Source organism: Pelophylax lessonae, assembly GCF_965119305.1.
Source record: "Pelophylax lessonae genome assembly, chromosome: 12".
Classification (NCBI taxonomy): Eukaryota; Metazoa; Chordata; class Amphibia; order Anura; family Ranidae; genus Pelophylax; species Pelophylax lessonae.
Genome location: NC_138779.1, coordinates 198,115,934 through 198,130,423, shown reverse-complemented (window position 1 = coordinate 198,130,423; position 14,490 = coordinate 198,115,934).

The window sequence follows — 14,490 nt, the reverse complement described above, 5'->3', positions numbered from 1 at the left end:
GGGGTGACGTTATCGTGGGAGGGGCTGTGCGCCTCTTGCTGAACTACAAATCCCAGCATGACCATCCAGGACCTCTAAGATTGCAAAGCTCCCAACATGTCGAATCGCATGACAAGTCGCAGCCTATTGCTGGCAATGGCACCGTTCCAATCAGTGTGACGTTGACTGATTGGCAAAAGTATTTCCTTCACTACTTTTGTCGATTTTGAGTGCGACTTCAATAGACATTTGTGCATGAAGCCGCACAGATGTCTTTCAATTAGCACCTGAAATTGCTCTGACCTGCTACTTTGAAATCTACTTCAAGCGAATTGACATAAGTGATTGGACACAGCGGGAGCCAATCAGCGTGTCCGGTGTACCCCATGTCTGCCGAAACCCGCTGATCGTTCCGGAGAGCCGCAGATCGCTGTTCTCTTAGTAGGGAAGACCGAGATCTTGTGTTTCTGCTACAGTACAAGCACCCCCCCCCCACACACACACAGTTAGCAAGCACTCCCTAGGAACACATTAAAACCCTTTGATCACCCCTGGTGTTTATCCCTTCACTGCCAGTATCATTAGTACAGTGACAGTGCATTTTTTTGTGTGCTGAACACTGTATTGGTGTCACTGGTTCCCATTCGTCCGCCGCAATGTCGCAGTCCCGTTATAAGTCGCTGATCGCGGCCATTACAAGTAAAAAAAAGAAAGATTCCATAAAAATATCTTATAGTTTGTAGATGCTATAACTTAGCAGAAAAAAAAAATTGTTCTTTTAATGTATTAGAGCGGAGCTGAGCATTCACTTCGCATTGTTGCAAAGTGCATTGCCGATCATTAACCCCTTCAATATCGGACACTTTTACCTCCCAACATAAAGTTCTTTAACCACTTAAGCCCCGGAGGATTTGGCTGCTAAAAGACCAGGGGGTATTTTGCGATTCGGCACTGCGTGATTTTAACGGACAATTGCGTGCGACGCTGTACCTAAACGAATTTGACGTCCTTTTTTTCCCACAAACAGAGCTTTCTTTTGGTGGTATTTGATCACCTGTGCGATTTTTACTTTTTGCGCTATAAACAAAAAAAGAGCGTCAATTTTGCAAAAATAACAATATTTTTCACATTTTTTTATATGAAATTCCCCCAAAAAAAATGTAAAAATCAAAATTTTTTAACATTTTCGGCCAATTTGTTTTACACTACATATGTTTGGTAAAAAAAATCGCAAAAAGCGTATTTTTATTGGTTTGCGCAAAAGTTATCGCGTTTACTAACAAAGGGAAAGATTTTTGTTATTTTTGTTGGGTTTTTTTTAACGCGTAATGGCGGCGATCTGCGTTTTTTTTTTGCGGTACTGCGACATTGGGGTGGACAGATCGGACCCTTGACTGACATTTTTGACACTTTTGGGGTTACCAGTGACATTACTGCAGTAATCAGTGCTATACATATGCACTGTTACTGCAAAAATACACTGGTAGTGAAGGGGTTAACTTTATTTGAGAGGGAGGGGCTGTGTGTGTCCCTAGGGGCGTGATTCTAACTGTGATTGGCTGTGGCTTGAGGTGTAGTTACACTGATCAACGGTTGTACATTGTAGAACCGTGTGATCGGTGTTTCTACACCGGGGAGAATGACAGGCGGCTTGTTTACACTAGCCGCCTGACTTTCTCCCTCTCCCCCGACGATCGCCGAGTGACAGGCGGACATCAGGTCCGCCAGTCACACGCGCGGGGGTCCCCGTGACCGCGCGGGAGCGAGAGCGCGCCTCCGGCGGCGCGCGCTCGCTCCCCAGAGCCTCACAGGCTAGCGACGTAGACCTACGTCGCTCTGCCTGTGAGGGGCTGACTACCGCAGTAAATATACTGTGCGCAGTCGGCAAGTGGTTAATTTTTTTGAGAAAAATAGAGCTTTCTTTTGGTGGTATTTAATCACCACTGGGTTTTTTTTATTTTTGCTAAATAAATGAAAAAAGACCAAACATTTTGAGAAAAATGTTTTTTTTTTTTCTTTTCTTAGTTTCTGTTCTAAAATTTTGCAATAAGTAATTTTTTTCCTTGACTGATTTGCACTGTTGAAGCACTGATAGGCACTGTTGGTGCTGCACTGATAATCAGGACACTGATGACCAGTGCCCTGATTATTTCCACTGCAAGTACCGGCTCGGCTCCACTCGGCCCTGCTTGGCTCGGTTTGGTTTTCCACTGCATGGTACCGCATGGTACTGCATGGTACCGCATGGTACGGTGTTGGAACGGTTCGGCACGGTTTGCTTTTCCACTAATAGTAAGTGGGTGGGATAACAACAATTCTCTGACCAATCAGTGGCTAGTAGTGACAAACAGTCAAGGCTGCATGCAAAGGATTGTGGGATATGGTATTGGTACGGCCCTCTTGGAACCACAACCGAGGTGGTACTGTTTAAGCGAGCCGTACCGCTTGGTTCCATGTAGTGGAAAAGCGCCAATATGTCCCTTGTCACACTTGCCGATTACCGGCTCTCTTTGCCTCACGCTGAAAGAAATGCGGATGACCGCCAAGTTAGCTTACATGCTTTCACAGCTGATCACATGGTAAAGGGCCTCTGTGATTGGCCCTTTTCCCTGATCTGTAATCAGCCGTGTCTAAAGAACACAACAATCACAGAGAGTGTCGCAGGAGGCATGGTTTGCGGGAGGACGCTCATGGACACCCTACCAGTACTGGATGACCGTGCTGTAGCCATCTTTAAGTTATGGCGCCGTCGGGAAGAGGTTAAGGACCATCCACTGCGCAGAAGAGGACCGCACAGCATCACATGACCGGCCTGAAGAGTTTAGAGAAGGTTAAATAAAATAATAGCTCACAACTGTCCCTGATTTTGAGGGATGGTCCCTGATTTGGAACCTCTTTCCTCCTCATTTTGGTCGGACCTGTATAGTTGTATATGAAAATACACAAATTATCCTTCAAGTGTTTTACAGTGCTAAATCTAAAATTTCAACAGCCACTGTAAAGGAATAGTAGTGCTAAAAAAAGTCACTTGTGGGTTAAGGCCCCTTTCACACTTGTGCGACTTCAAAGTCACGCGATTTTTCCCACGACTTTTGCCGCGACTTTGACTGGGTTTGAATGTCTTTGGCCTCCAAATCGTGCCAAAGTAGTGCAGGGACTACTTTGAAGTCGGTGCAACTTCAAGTCGCACTGATATGAATGGTACTCATTGGAAATAATGGAGAACAACTTGTCATGCGATTTTGCAGTCCCAATATAGGGTCAAAATCACTTACTTATATGTGTGTAGCCGTTTGTGTCCTGCCGTTTACCTCCTGCCGCATCTACTAATGTTTCCTGGTGGCCTAGTGGCCTAAATAGCCCAAAAAACACCTGCCGCGAATCGGCGCAGGTGTTATGCGACGATTGCGGCGCACCCGGAAGTGCGTCACATCACCGCCGCCGGAAATGACGTTCGTTGGAACGCATCCTCTCCGGGAGTAGGGACGTAAAGCGGAAGTGACGTGCGCTCACCAACAACCCAGGAAAGGGGTGGATCATCGCCGCCAATTACACTCCCGCTGAGAGCGTCCCCACTGGCGGAGGATTGAATTGGCCCAAAGTACGATACATACAGTGTGCAACCACCGAGGGAGGTCCATGCCCAACAGTTCCAATAAACCATTACAAAACACATTACTGAGTAAATCTGCCTGAACCATTCGGTATCTCGATCATCATATAATCTGTATCAATATAGTCAAAGATTACCCCAAATTAGGAGTATTTTAGAGACGGACATCTTAATAGCGGAGTTGATGTAAATATTTGTAATGAAAAGGGAAGGGGAAAAAAAAGAAAGAAAAAGCCTATTAGCCTATTGAAGGCTATTAGACCCTCTGGCTCTAATCACGTGCATCAAAACAAAAAAAGCCGCTATTGGAATCCATGCGTCCGGCGCCCTGCATGTAGTAGGGGGCCGGACGCATGGATGGGGGGGCGGCGCCCCTGCGCCCCTAATGGACGGGCCGCCACTGGGACAGAGTGAAGGCAGCCCAATGGAAATCAGAAACCACCTTAGGAAGAAACGACTGACTAGGTCGAAGTACCACCTAATCTCTGTGGACCACCAGAGAAGGAGAACGGCAGGACAGCGCCACAAATTTAGACACTCTGCGGGCCACCAAAAAAGGCAACCTTCTGTGACAGTGTACGCAGAGAAATCTCCCTAAGTTTTCAAAGGGAGGTTTTTGAAGAACAGACAGTACCAAGTTGAGATCCCACAGAGGTAATGGGGACTGTATCGGAGGAGCCACATGGCGAACTCCCTGGATTAAAGTGCGAATCAAAGAAGGCGTAGCTAAAGGGCGTTGAAAAAGCTCCGCCAAAGCCAACACCTGGCCTTTAACCACTTTACCACCGGAGGATTTTGCTGTCTTCCGTCCAGGCCACTTTTTGCGATTCAGCGCTGTGCGACTTCAACTGACAATTGCGCGGTCGCGCGACGCCGTACCCAAACTAAATTTACGTCCTTTTTTTCCCACAAACAGAGCTTTCTTTTGGTGGTATTTTTTACCTGTGCGATTTTTACTTTTTGCGCTATAAACAAAAAAAGAGCGTTTATTTTGAAAAAATAACAATATTTTTAACATTTTTTTATATGAAATTCCCCCCAAAAAAGATGTAAAAAGCAATTTTTTAAAAAAATTTTGGCCAATTTGTTTTCTGCTACCTATGTTTGGTAAACAAAATCGCAATAAGCGTATTTTGATTGGTTTGCGCAAAAGTTATTGCGTTTACTAACTATGGGAAAGATTTCTGTCATTTTTGGTGTTTTTTTTTTAACGCGTAATGGCGGTGATCTGCGATTTTTTTTGCGGGACTGCGACATTGCAGCGGACAGATCGGACCCTTGACTGACATTTTTGACACTTTTGGGGTTACCAGTGACATTACTACAGTAATCAGTGCTATATATATGCACTGTTACTGTAAAAATGACACTGGCAGGGAAGGGGTTAATTTTATTGGAGAGGGAGGGGTTAATGTATGCCTGGTGCTTACTGACGTGTGGGGGGGGGGGAGGTGACTGAGTGAGTCATGGACAGATCGGATGTCCAGCTATGCTGAACAGTCCGATCTGTCACTCCCTGTCACTATGGAGATCCGCCCGCTTATGTTTACACAGGCGGGCGGATCTCCACACTAGATCCCCGGCGATCAGGGCAGAGCAGCGGCGATCGCCACTGCTCCTCCCCTGGCCCGACTCCCGCTGTGAATGAAAACAGCGGGAGCGAGCCTCCGGCGGCGCGCAAGCGCCGCCCAGAAGGGGGAGTGTCTGACGACGTAGTACTACGTCGTCAGACGATAACGAGCCACTCTGCCGCAGTAATATTACTGTGAGCGGTGGTAAAGCGGTTAATAGTACCCAAGGCCAACCGCTGCTCAACCCCTCTTTGGAGGAAAGCCAATATCCTAGCCACTGAAAAGAAGCGAGGATGCACCTTAATCGATTCACACCATGAGACAGGCACGGACTGGCCATAGGACAGACCGGGCATATACCCGGTGGGCCGAGGCCTCCGCTCCGGGCGCATGATGTCTGAAGTGTCCCTATGAGATGTACGATTTCCACGTACGATGATAAATCTTCCTGGAAGTAGATTTTCTAGCCTTCAAAAGTGTAGTCAAAAGGACCCCTATCCTTCATTACCTGTCTTTCAACAATCACGCCATTAAAGCCATCAGGATGGAAGATTGGCCCTTGAGACAACAGATTTTCCCTCAGAGGAAGTCTCCAAGGAGCATCGGGGACCAACCTTACCAGATCTGCATACCAAGACCGGCGAGGCCAGTCCGGGGGCCACCAGAATGACCGGAATCCCTTCCACCTCTATTCTGCGCAGAAGCCTCGGCAGAAGTTTCAGCGGCGGAAACGCATAGATCAGCTGATCCTGACCCCAAGGAGCCACCAGTGCGTCTGTGGCGTCAGCCAGAGGATCCCGAGACCTGGCTACAAACCTCTGTACCTTCTCGTTGAGCCGAGAAACTAACAGGTCTACATCGGGTGTCCCCCACCGGACACACAACAGGTGAAACACCTCCGGGTGCAGGGACCATTCCCCCTGACCCAACACCTAGCGACTCAAGTAATCCACCTGCCAGTTCTCCACTCCGGGTATATGCATGGCAGAGAGGGCTGGAACAAAATTTGGAGCTGCGTCTGTCAATGAACTTCAGAGAAAAAATCCAGTTTTTTCCCTTTCTGCTATATAACATTCCCAAAAAAAAAAAAAAAAATTAAAAATCAAATTTTTTCATCTTTTTAGACCAATTTGTATTCTGCTAAATATTTTTGGTAAAATAAAATCCCAATAAGCGTATTTTGATTGGTTTGCGCAAAAGTTATCGCGTCTGCAAACTAGGGGAAAGATTTGTCATTTTATTTATTTTTATTTTTTTACTAGTAATGGCGGCGATCTGTGATTTTTTTTTTTTTTTTAGCGGAACTACGACATTGCGGCGGACAGATCGGACCCCTAACTGACATTTTTGACACTTTTGGGGGAACCAGTGACATTACTACAGTAATCAATACTAAAAATATGCACTGTTACTGTACTGACACTGGCGGGGAAGGGGTTAACATTGTGGGTGATCAAGGGGTTAAATGTGAGCTTAGGGGAGTGATTCTAACTGTGGGGGGGGGGGGCGTGGCTTCTGAAATGACCATAGAGACATGTGATCATATATAGAAGGATCACAGGGGCTCTATGATCATTCCAGAGAGAAGAACGGTCAGCTGTGTTTACACAGCTGACCGTTCTTCTCTCTCTGCGGGGAACGATCGCGGGTGTCAGGCAGCAATCAGAGCCATCTGCCCTGTGCATCGGCTTCCCCGCTGAAGAGTGGGGGCGGGTGCGCGCCGCTGGGGGCGGGTGCGCGCCGCTGGCGGCGCCCGCTTGCCCCCTAGCCTCGTGCACGAGAGCGACGTACGGCTATGGCGATTTGCCTGTGAGCAGCTGCCTGCCGCCGTATAACCCACGGGCGGTCGGGAACAGGTTAAAAAAAAATTGAAAGAGAAAAATACCTAAGCATGATCTGTCAATCCTTAGCCCTGCTATGTTATATGTGTGCCATGGCCTTGTAGCCATTTTAGTGCCTATTTAAATGTAATCTGGTACTGCAGAGGGATGGAATATAGAATCTGAATCTTTGAAACTTGATAATCTTTAGTAGATAACATATACAATGTCAGAATGAATAGACAACTGCAAGTCATCATGATCCGGTCCTTCCAGCTGTCACGGACTCCTCTGAGATAATAGAAATAGCTCATCCGCTGTGTGCCGGTAAACAACACTTTATGTATCAGCTGTATATTGTAAAGGAATAAAATGAAAACATAACAATAATAATAATAATATAAATGGATGTATATGTCTACTTTTATTTCAGATTGTTTTAAATGGTTAATGTGATTCTGACAACAAATTTTTTTAAGTAAATGTTCTGCACAAGAGCAGAAACCACAGGTTGTCTATTATCTTTATTAGGCAGATAGCAGCTCAGTGACCAGTAATGGTTGTTTGCTTAGAGAGAGTGACAGAAGGTGGCTGGAGGGGCATGAAGGGGCACTTGCACCTCTCCTGCAGCTGTGGCACCCCCCTTGTCTCTGCCCCCACCTTGTCTCAGCAGTTGGCAGCCAAGAGGCAAACAGAAGTCCTCCACCAGATCCTACATTTCCCTGTGTAGCCGCAGAGAGGCTCATCTCTCCCCCCCCTATCTCAGCAGTTGGCAGAAGAGAGGAGGACAGAAGGCCTCCTACAGATCCTGCGTCTCTCTGTGCAACCTGCAGCACCCCCTTGTCGCCACCTTCCCTGGCCTCAGCATTCAGCAAACTCCAGCAGCTGACTTCCGCTCTCCTATGGCCCCCCCTCCAGATTATGTACTTTCTGCTTCCCAGCTTCTTCCTGACATCAGCACCAGGTAAGGGGGGTGCACTGTGATGTAAGGGAGGGTGGGAGGCTCTTGATTTCTGATGGTGGGGGACTCTTGATATATGATGTAAGGGAAGGTGGGGGTCTTGATTTCTGATGGTGGGGAGGCTCTTGACATCAGATGTAAGGAGGGGTTGGGTGCGTTGGACACCTAGTCTGTGTAACGCTCCTGCGTTTTATGTATGATGTGGATTTTCAGCTGCAGAAATATTCCACTTCAGTAGTCATGTAGAGAAACGCCGAGACACCAATCCCAATTCTCAATGACTCATCATGTGTGGATGATCTCAATTCAGCAAGTAAATACACACACTCAATAAGATGTTTCCTAGAGTGACTTATGTATATAGTAACACAGTGATGATAGGCTGAAGAGACAGGTTGGGTAGAGATGGTAGATGACAGACACTTGAAAGGAAATGTTCTTGAAAGTAAGATAGTAGCAGATGGGATGCAGATAGGTTTAGCAATCATGTATGGTAGCAGATGACAGAGTAGCAGGTGGACATACAAGAGAGATCAACCCAGTGCAAGAACAGGTGGTAGTAGGCTCAAGAGCTAGCAGTCTTAGATAATGCAGATGTAGTAATAGTCCTTAGTATGCAGAGCTAGATAGTGTAAGCTTTAGTATGAAAGTTATAGAGGTTTCCCCTGTGGGGTACTTATCACTAATAGCAATGTAGTAGAGGAGAGGTTCGGCAAGAGCGGATGATCCGGTAGAGGGATACAGGGATCAGCGCAGCGTGGTTCTGACAGCAAGGTATGCTTGCAAGCATGAGAGCTTCAAGACAGGTTAGCATCAAGGCACAAAGCAGTTTGAACGAACACATGTGAGTGAGAGCCGGCGATCTAAATAGCCATCCAGTCCGGCGCTTAGTGATGACAGCATCAGTCTTAAAGGTGTATGCGCACCTTACCAAAAGAGAATGGTGGGGCGCATACACTTATGAAAGAGTAATTAGGGTACCCAAAGGTACCAGAACATTACAGTCTGACAGATGTAACCAACCTTTTGAGGGCAACCATAATGCTAATGCCGCCCAGGGTGAAATTTAATTTGTCACCCCTCATCTATAAGGTCACCATCCCCTTAAAAGCCCAATATGGGGGATTGGGGGGAGAAAGGGGTGGGGACAATTTATACTTTAAAGAGCCCCTTAATTTTAACAAATATATTCCCATAGGATTATATCTGCATTGTGAAAAAACTAAATTAATACCCGCGCTAATGGATCAATGACGTGAATATGTGATTATATATAAAAAATAAGGTGCATGGAAGTATGCAGCTGCTGCAACACTAAGTAAGCCTTTGGATGATAGTTGAAAGCCAAAATTAAGCAGCGCTAGCATTAGTGACAATAATCATGTGAAACAAATATATAATCAATTATCAAAAATCTAAAATACATATGTAAAATTCTATAATCTGCATTAGCATATTTTTATGCATAAAAACCAAAAAAATTCCTTGCGCTTGTGGGCTAGGTAATGTGTTAGGAGTATAAATCAAAATTTAAACAGCGTGCGTTCCACCAGCCGGAACTGACGTCACACGCTCTGCGCGTTTCGCCCTTCCCCTGGGCGTCATCTGTAGCTACCGGTGGAACGCCCGCTGCAGAAGCAGGAACCATCGCGCCGTAGTTAGCCGATTGTACCTATTTTAACTGTAAGTGGATATTTTATTCAATAGAGTCCTGCCTGGACATACTTCACCATGGCGGGCTTTGATTTTCATATGTCACTGAGGAACTTGGCCAGCAGTTTCATCTAACAGCTTCCTCCTACCCAAACAAGTACAGCGCTTTGCACACAGGACTTGGTCTCAAGGTTAATGTGGAGAGGGCACAGCAACCCCAGGCAGCCTTTGATGTCATATAGGCGCTAATATCTTCTTGTTCCGGTGAGTAGGGAAGCTGAAGGAGGGCACAAGCACTATTTGTGATTGGAGCACAGAAGCATTTTTCCAGCACCATTTGCACTTAAATATTGATTTTGGAGGACAATTATTTACCTTTTTTACCTTATTGGAGGACTTTATCATTATTTTGCACTGTTTGCACAAAGCACTTTATAGAATTTATTTATCATATGATTTATATGATTGTTTCAATTGTATATATAGCAGCGCTGACATTCATACACTATATATTTTTATGCATGGCTCAGCTGTCAATGAAGTGACACGCTATAGTATTCCCTATTGTGCTCCTCACCAGGCAGATACATTAAAGGTTATGTAGGGTATTGAGGGGAGGGGCCAAGGAGCTGGGCCAGCACGGAAAGTAAATAGAGAATTTCCAAGAAGAGTAGAGGGCTAAGATGTGTAAGGTGAGAGGGGGCTATGCTAGGGTATTGACTTATCTTGGAGAAGTTAAATGCGCTAGCAAGTTCAAAAGCACATTGAAAGCAAATAAAACATTTGTTTTATTCCATTGCAGCCTCCTGGCATAAGTCACAAATCCCAGGAGGCTTCAGGACAGTCTCCTCCAATCTGTGCATCTCACACATGCGCTGTGGGGAGTCGGCTATGACTGATCAGGAAGTCAAAGTCAGCTCCAAAATCCAAGATGGCGGCACAGGACTGAAAACACCCTGGAAGGGAAAGTACCTGCTTTGTAAAAGTCAGCTTCTACAATACTTTTTGCAGACCAGGCTGGAGTACCCCTTTAAAAACTAGTCTGCAATTAGGGTTCACATCTTTTGTCCTGCCAGGCTCCTTCTCGATAGCACTGCCATCATTTTAAATGTAAATTACTCTTCTGAGTCTGAAACATTTATGTGTTTGAACACTCTCATAAATAATGGCCATAAACTAGGGCAGGGCATCTAAAAAACACACTACAGTGCCTCGTATTTTTCTGCTGAGGAGATTGAAAGCCAGAAAAGATGGAACTTCCATCATGTTTGTGTAGTGACACACGTACACATATGACATTGGTATGCTCCAGAGGCATTCCTGAAATACAAGTGTTGACGCTCTACGATCAGCCCTTCCAGCTCTTCCAGATGCCGTTCAGTAACGGCAGAGTCAGATTCTTGGTTCTAAAATCCTATTTCCTTGTTAAAATCAGCCCTATTGTGCGATCATTATTACTTCTACTATCAGAAGCATTCAATTGTTACTTTCTGGGTTTCTCAGGATCACAATGGGCCAGGCTTCCTCAACAAGAGTTCCTCTGGAGGTTGCTAGGGGTTCATTGAACAGTGGGCAATGACAGAATGATCTCCCTCCTCCAATGATTACCAATGTAAGGGGGGAATTTCCTACTGACATTCAATGTAAGGACCACCTCTACACTGATCACCAGTTCAAGACTGGATTTCTCCACTGACCACCAATGTAAAGGGGTATTTCTCCACTGACCACCAATGTAAAGGGGGTATTTCTCCACTCACCACCAATGTAAAGGGGGTATTTCTCCACTGACCACCAATGTAAAGGGGGTATTTCTCCACTGACCACCAATATAAAGGGGTATTTCTCCACTGACCACCAAGTTAGGGGCATGTCTGCATTGACCCCCAATGTAGGAGGGTATTTCTCCACTGACCACCAAGTTAGGAGCATGTCTGCATTGACCCCCAATGTAGGAGGGTATTTCTCCACTGACCACCAAGTTAGGAGCATGTCTGCATTGACCCCCAATGTAGGAGGGTATTTCTCCACTGACCACCAAGTTAGGGGCATGTCTGTATTGACCCCCAATGTAGGAGGGTATTTCTCCACTGACCACCAAGTTAGAGGCATGTCTGTATTGACCCCCAATGTAGGAGGGTATTTCTCCACTGACCACCAAGTTAGGGGCATGTCTGCATTGACCCCCAATGTAGGAGGGTATTTCTCCACTGACCACCAAGTTAGGGGCATGTCTGCATTGACCCCCAATGTAGGAGGGTATTTCTCCACTGACCACCAAGTTAGGGGCATGTCTGCATTCACCCCCAATGTAGGAGGGTATTTCTCCACTGACCACCAATTTAGGGGCATTTCGGCATTTACCCCCATATGTAAGAAGGTATTTCTCCACTGACCACCAATGTAAGAGGCATTTCTGCATTGACCACCAATGTAAGAGGTATTTCTCCACTGACCACCAGTTTAGGGGCATTTCTACACTGACCACCAATGTAAGAAGGTATTTCCCTACTGACCCTCAATTTAGGGGTATTTCTGCATTGACCACCAATGAAAAGAGGGTATTTCACGACTGACCACCAATTTAGGGGCATTTCTGAGCACCAACGTAAGAGGATAATTCTCCACTGACTACCAATGTAAGAGGCATTTCTGCATTGACGACCAATGTAAAAAGGGTATTTCTCCACAGACCACAAATTTATGGACATTTCTGCGTTGGCCACCAATTTAGGGGCATTTCTGCATTGACCATCAATGTAAAGAAGGTATTTCTCTAAAAACCACCAATTTAGGGGGATTTCTGCATTGACCACCAATGTAAGAGGGTATTTCTCCAATGACCCCCAATTTAGAGACAGTTCTGCATTGACCACCAATGTAAGAGGGTATTTCTCCACTAACCACCAATTTAGGGGCATTTCTGCATTGACCAGCAATGTAAGAGGGTATTTCTCCACTAGTGGATGCTTTAATTGTTTTACACTATTAAAAGTGTCTCTTGTGTTCTATATTTTCACATGAAATACTGAGTTGCCCAAGCTGAGGAGGTTCTTTGGCTCTCCTCCATCACATCCACCCTGGGCAGTTAGGAGACTGGATGAGTATTGAGTAGGAGTTTTTTTCTTAGAGGAGTTTGCTGATTAAAATCTTTCTCTTTGAATGAAGGTCATGGCTTTCTGGTAAGCATTGTTTGCACACTTTGTGTGGTGTAAAGCACCATGTCTGTGTTTTAACAATCTGATCCCAGCCTCTAGCAAGGGAATTTTTCCAGGATTGTGTCCCTTTTGATAATCATCAAGTCTCTTGTATGGACTTTGTCTTGCACTTTGTTTTGTATATTTAAGCCACTGTTGTAAGGGTGTGTGCACAGGTACCTGTCACAAGGTTGTACATATGGATTGTTTTGCACTTTAAATGTACAGTATATTCATGATTTACTTTTAGTACACATGGCTTATGCCATATCACAGTTGAAGGTTTGTAGGTGTTATTATATGTTTGCATTCTGATTGAGTGCAAGGTATATATTTTTTTTAAAAATATTTAATCTCATGTGTTGAGTTTTATCCATAGTGCTAAACTTGGTGTTTTGATTTCCCTACTAACCACCAATGTACAGTAAGGGGGCATTTCTCCACTGACCACCGATGTAAGAAGAATTTCTCTATTGACCACCAATGTAAGAGGGCGTTTCTACACTGACCACCAATGTTTCCGAAGACATCACATCTCTGACGAAACGCGTCATTGGAGAAATACCCTCTTACATTGGTGGTGATACGCACGCTGCCTCGCTCCGAGCCCACTGTTGAACCGCACGCCGAGTCCCCACTTCCGGGTACGGCGGTACAACGCGATTGTTCACATACAGAATAGAAAAACCCCAAGATAGATGGGATTATATAGCGCTTGCTGGTAAGATCATGTAGAAATATAAAATATAATAAAAAAGTTACATAAAATCTAAACCCTTAAAATAAACACACATTGATAAATATATAACATTGGTGTCATAAAAGTGCAATAATGCCAGGTGAAGTCCAAAAAATAAAAAGTTCATATGTGACTTAGTGACAAATAATCCACTTCAGTGCAAAGAAAAGTGCTGGTGCTCAGTGTTGGATCCTCCAATGGATCAAAAAAATCCAATCATGAGAAGTGGCTTCAGGAAAGGGTAAGGTGTATACTCACCAGATAAGGTGGGTCTCAATTGCCTTACGACAAAGAGATCTACAGCGCTTGATGACCTTCCAGGTCAAAGGAATGGTGACTGCTGGGCTGTGTTCCCTGTAGACCGAACTCCCCTTCCTGAGCAGGTAAGGTCCTCCAAGTCCGATTAAGGAAAAAACACAAGGCTCTGAATGGTGCAGTACCGTTTAAAAGGTTCATTGGAATTGGTAGACAAACCGAGATAAAAACACGCTAGTTCCATGCCCGCTAATGTGATGTCTGTAGCGTGGAGAGCGGTAGCTACCGGATTGCGTTCCACGTGACTTCCGGGCTGACGGCGTGCGTTCCACCTGACGCGCGTTTCGTCAGAGCGTATGACGTCTTCAGAGGAAAAACTCTGAGGACGTCACCGGATGTGACGAAACGCGTCGGTTTGGACCGCATTACGTCATTACGCTACCCTGGGTGGAACGTAAGCCGGAAGTAGCCCGTTGATTCCGCGAGGAGGACGCGCAGCCCGCACCGCTGACCACCAGGGAGTGTTTTATACTTTAACATTGTATTCGGAACACGATGTACGGGTAATAAACTTTATTTAACTCTATTACGCTATCTGGAGGTTTCTTTCCTCTTCTCACATCATATTAAGTTGATTATACCCCGGAGCTCAGAGGAGCCACATCAATCCATAGGACCGCTTAAAGGATGAACCTTTTGGCC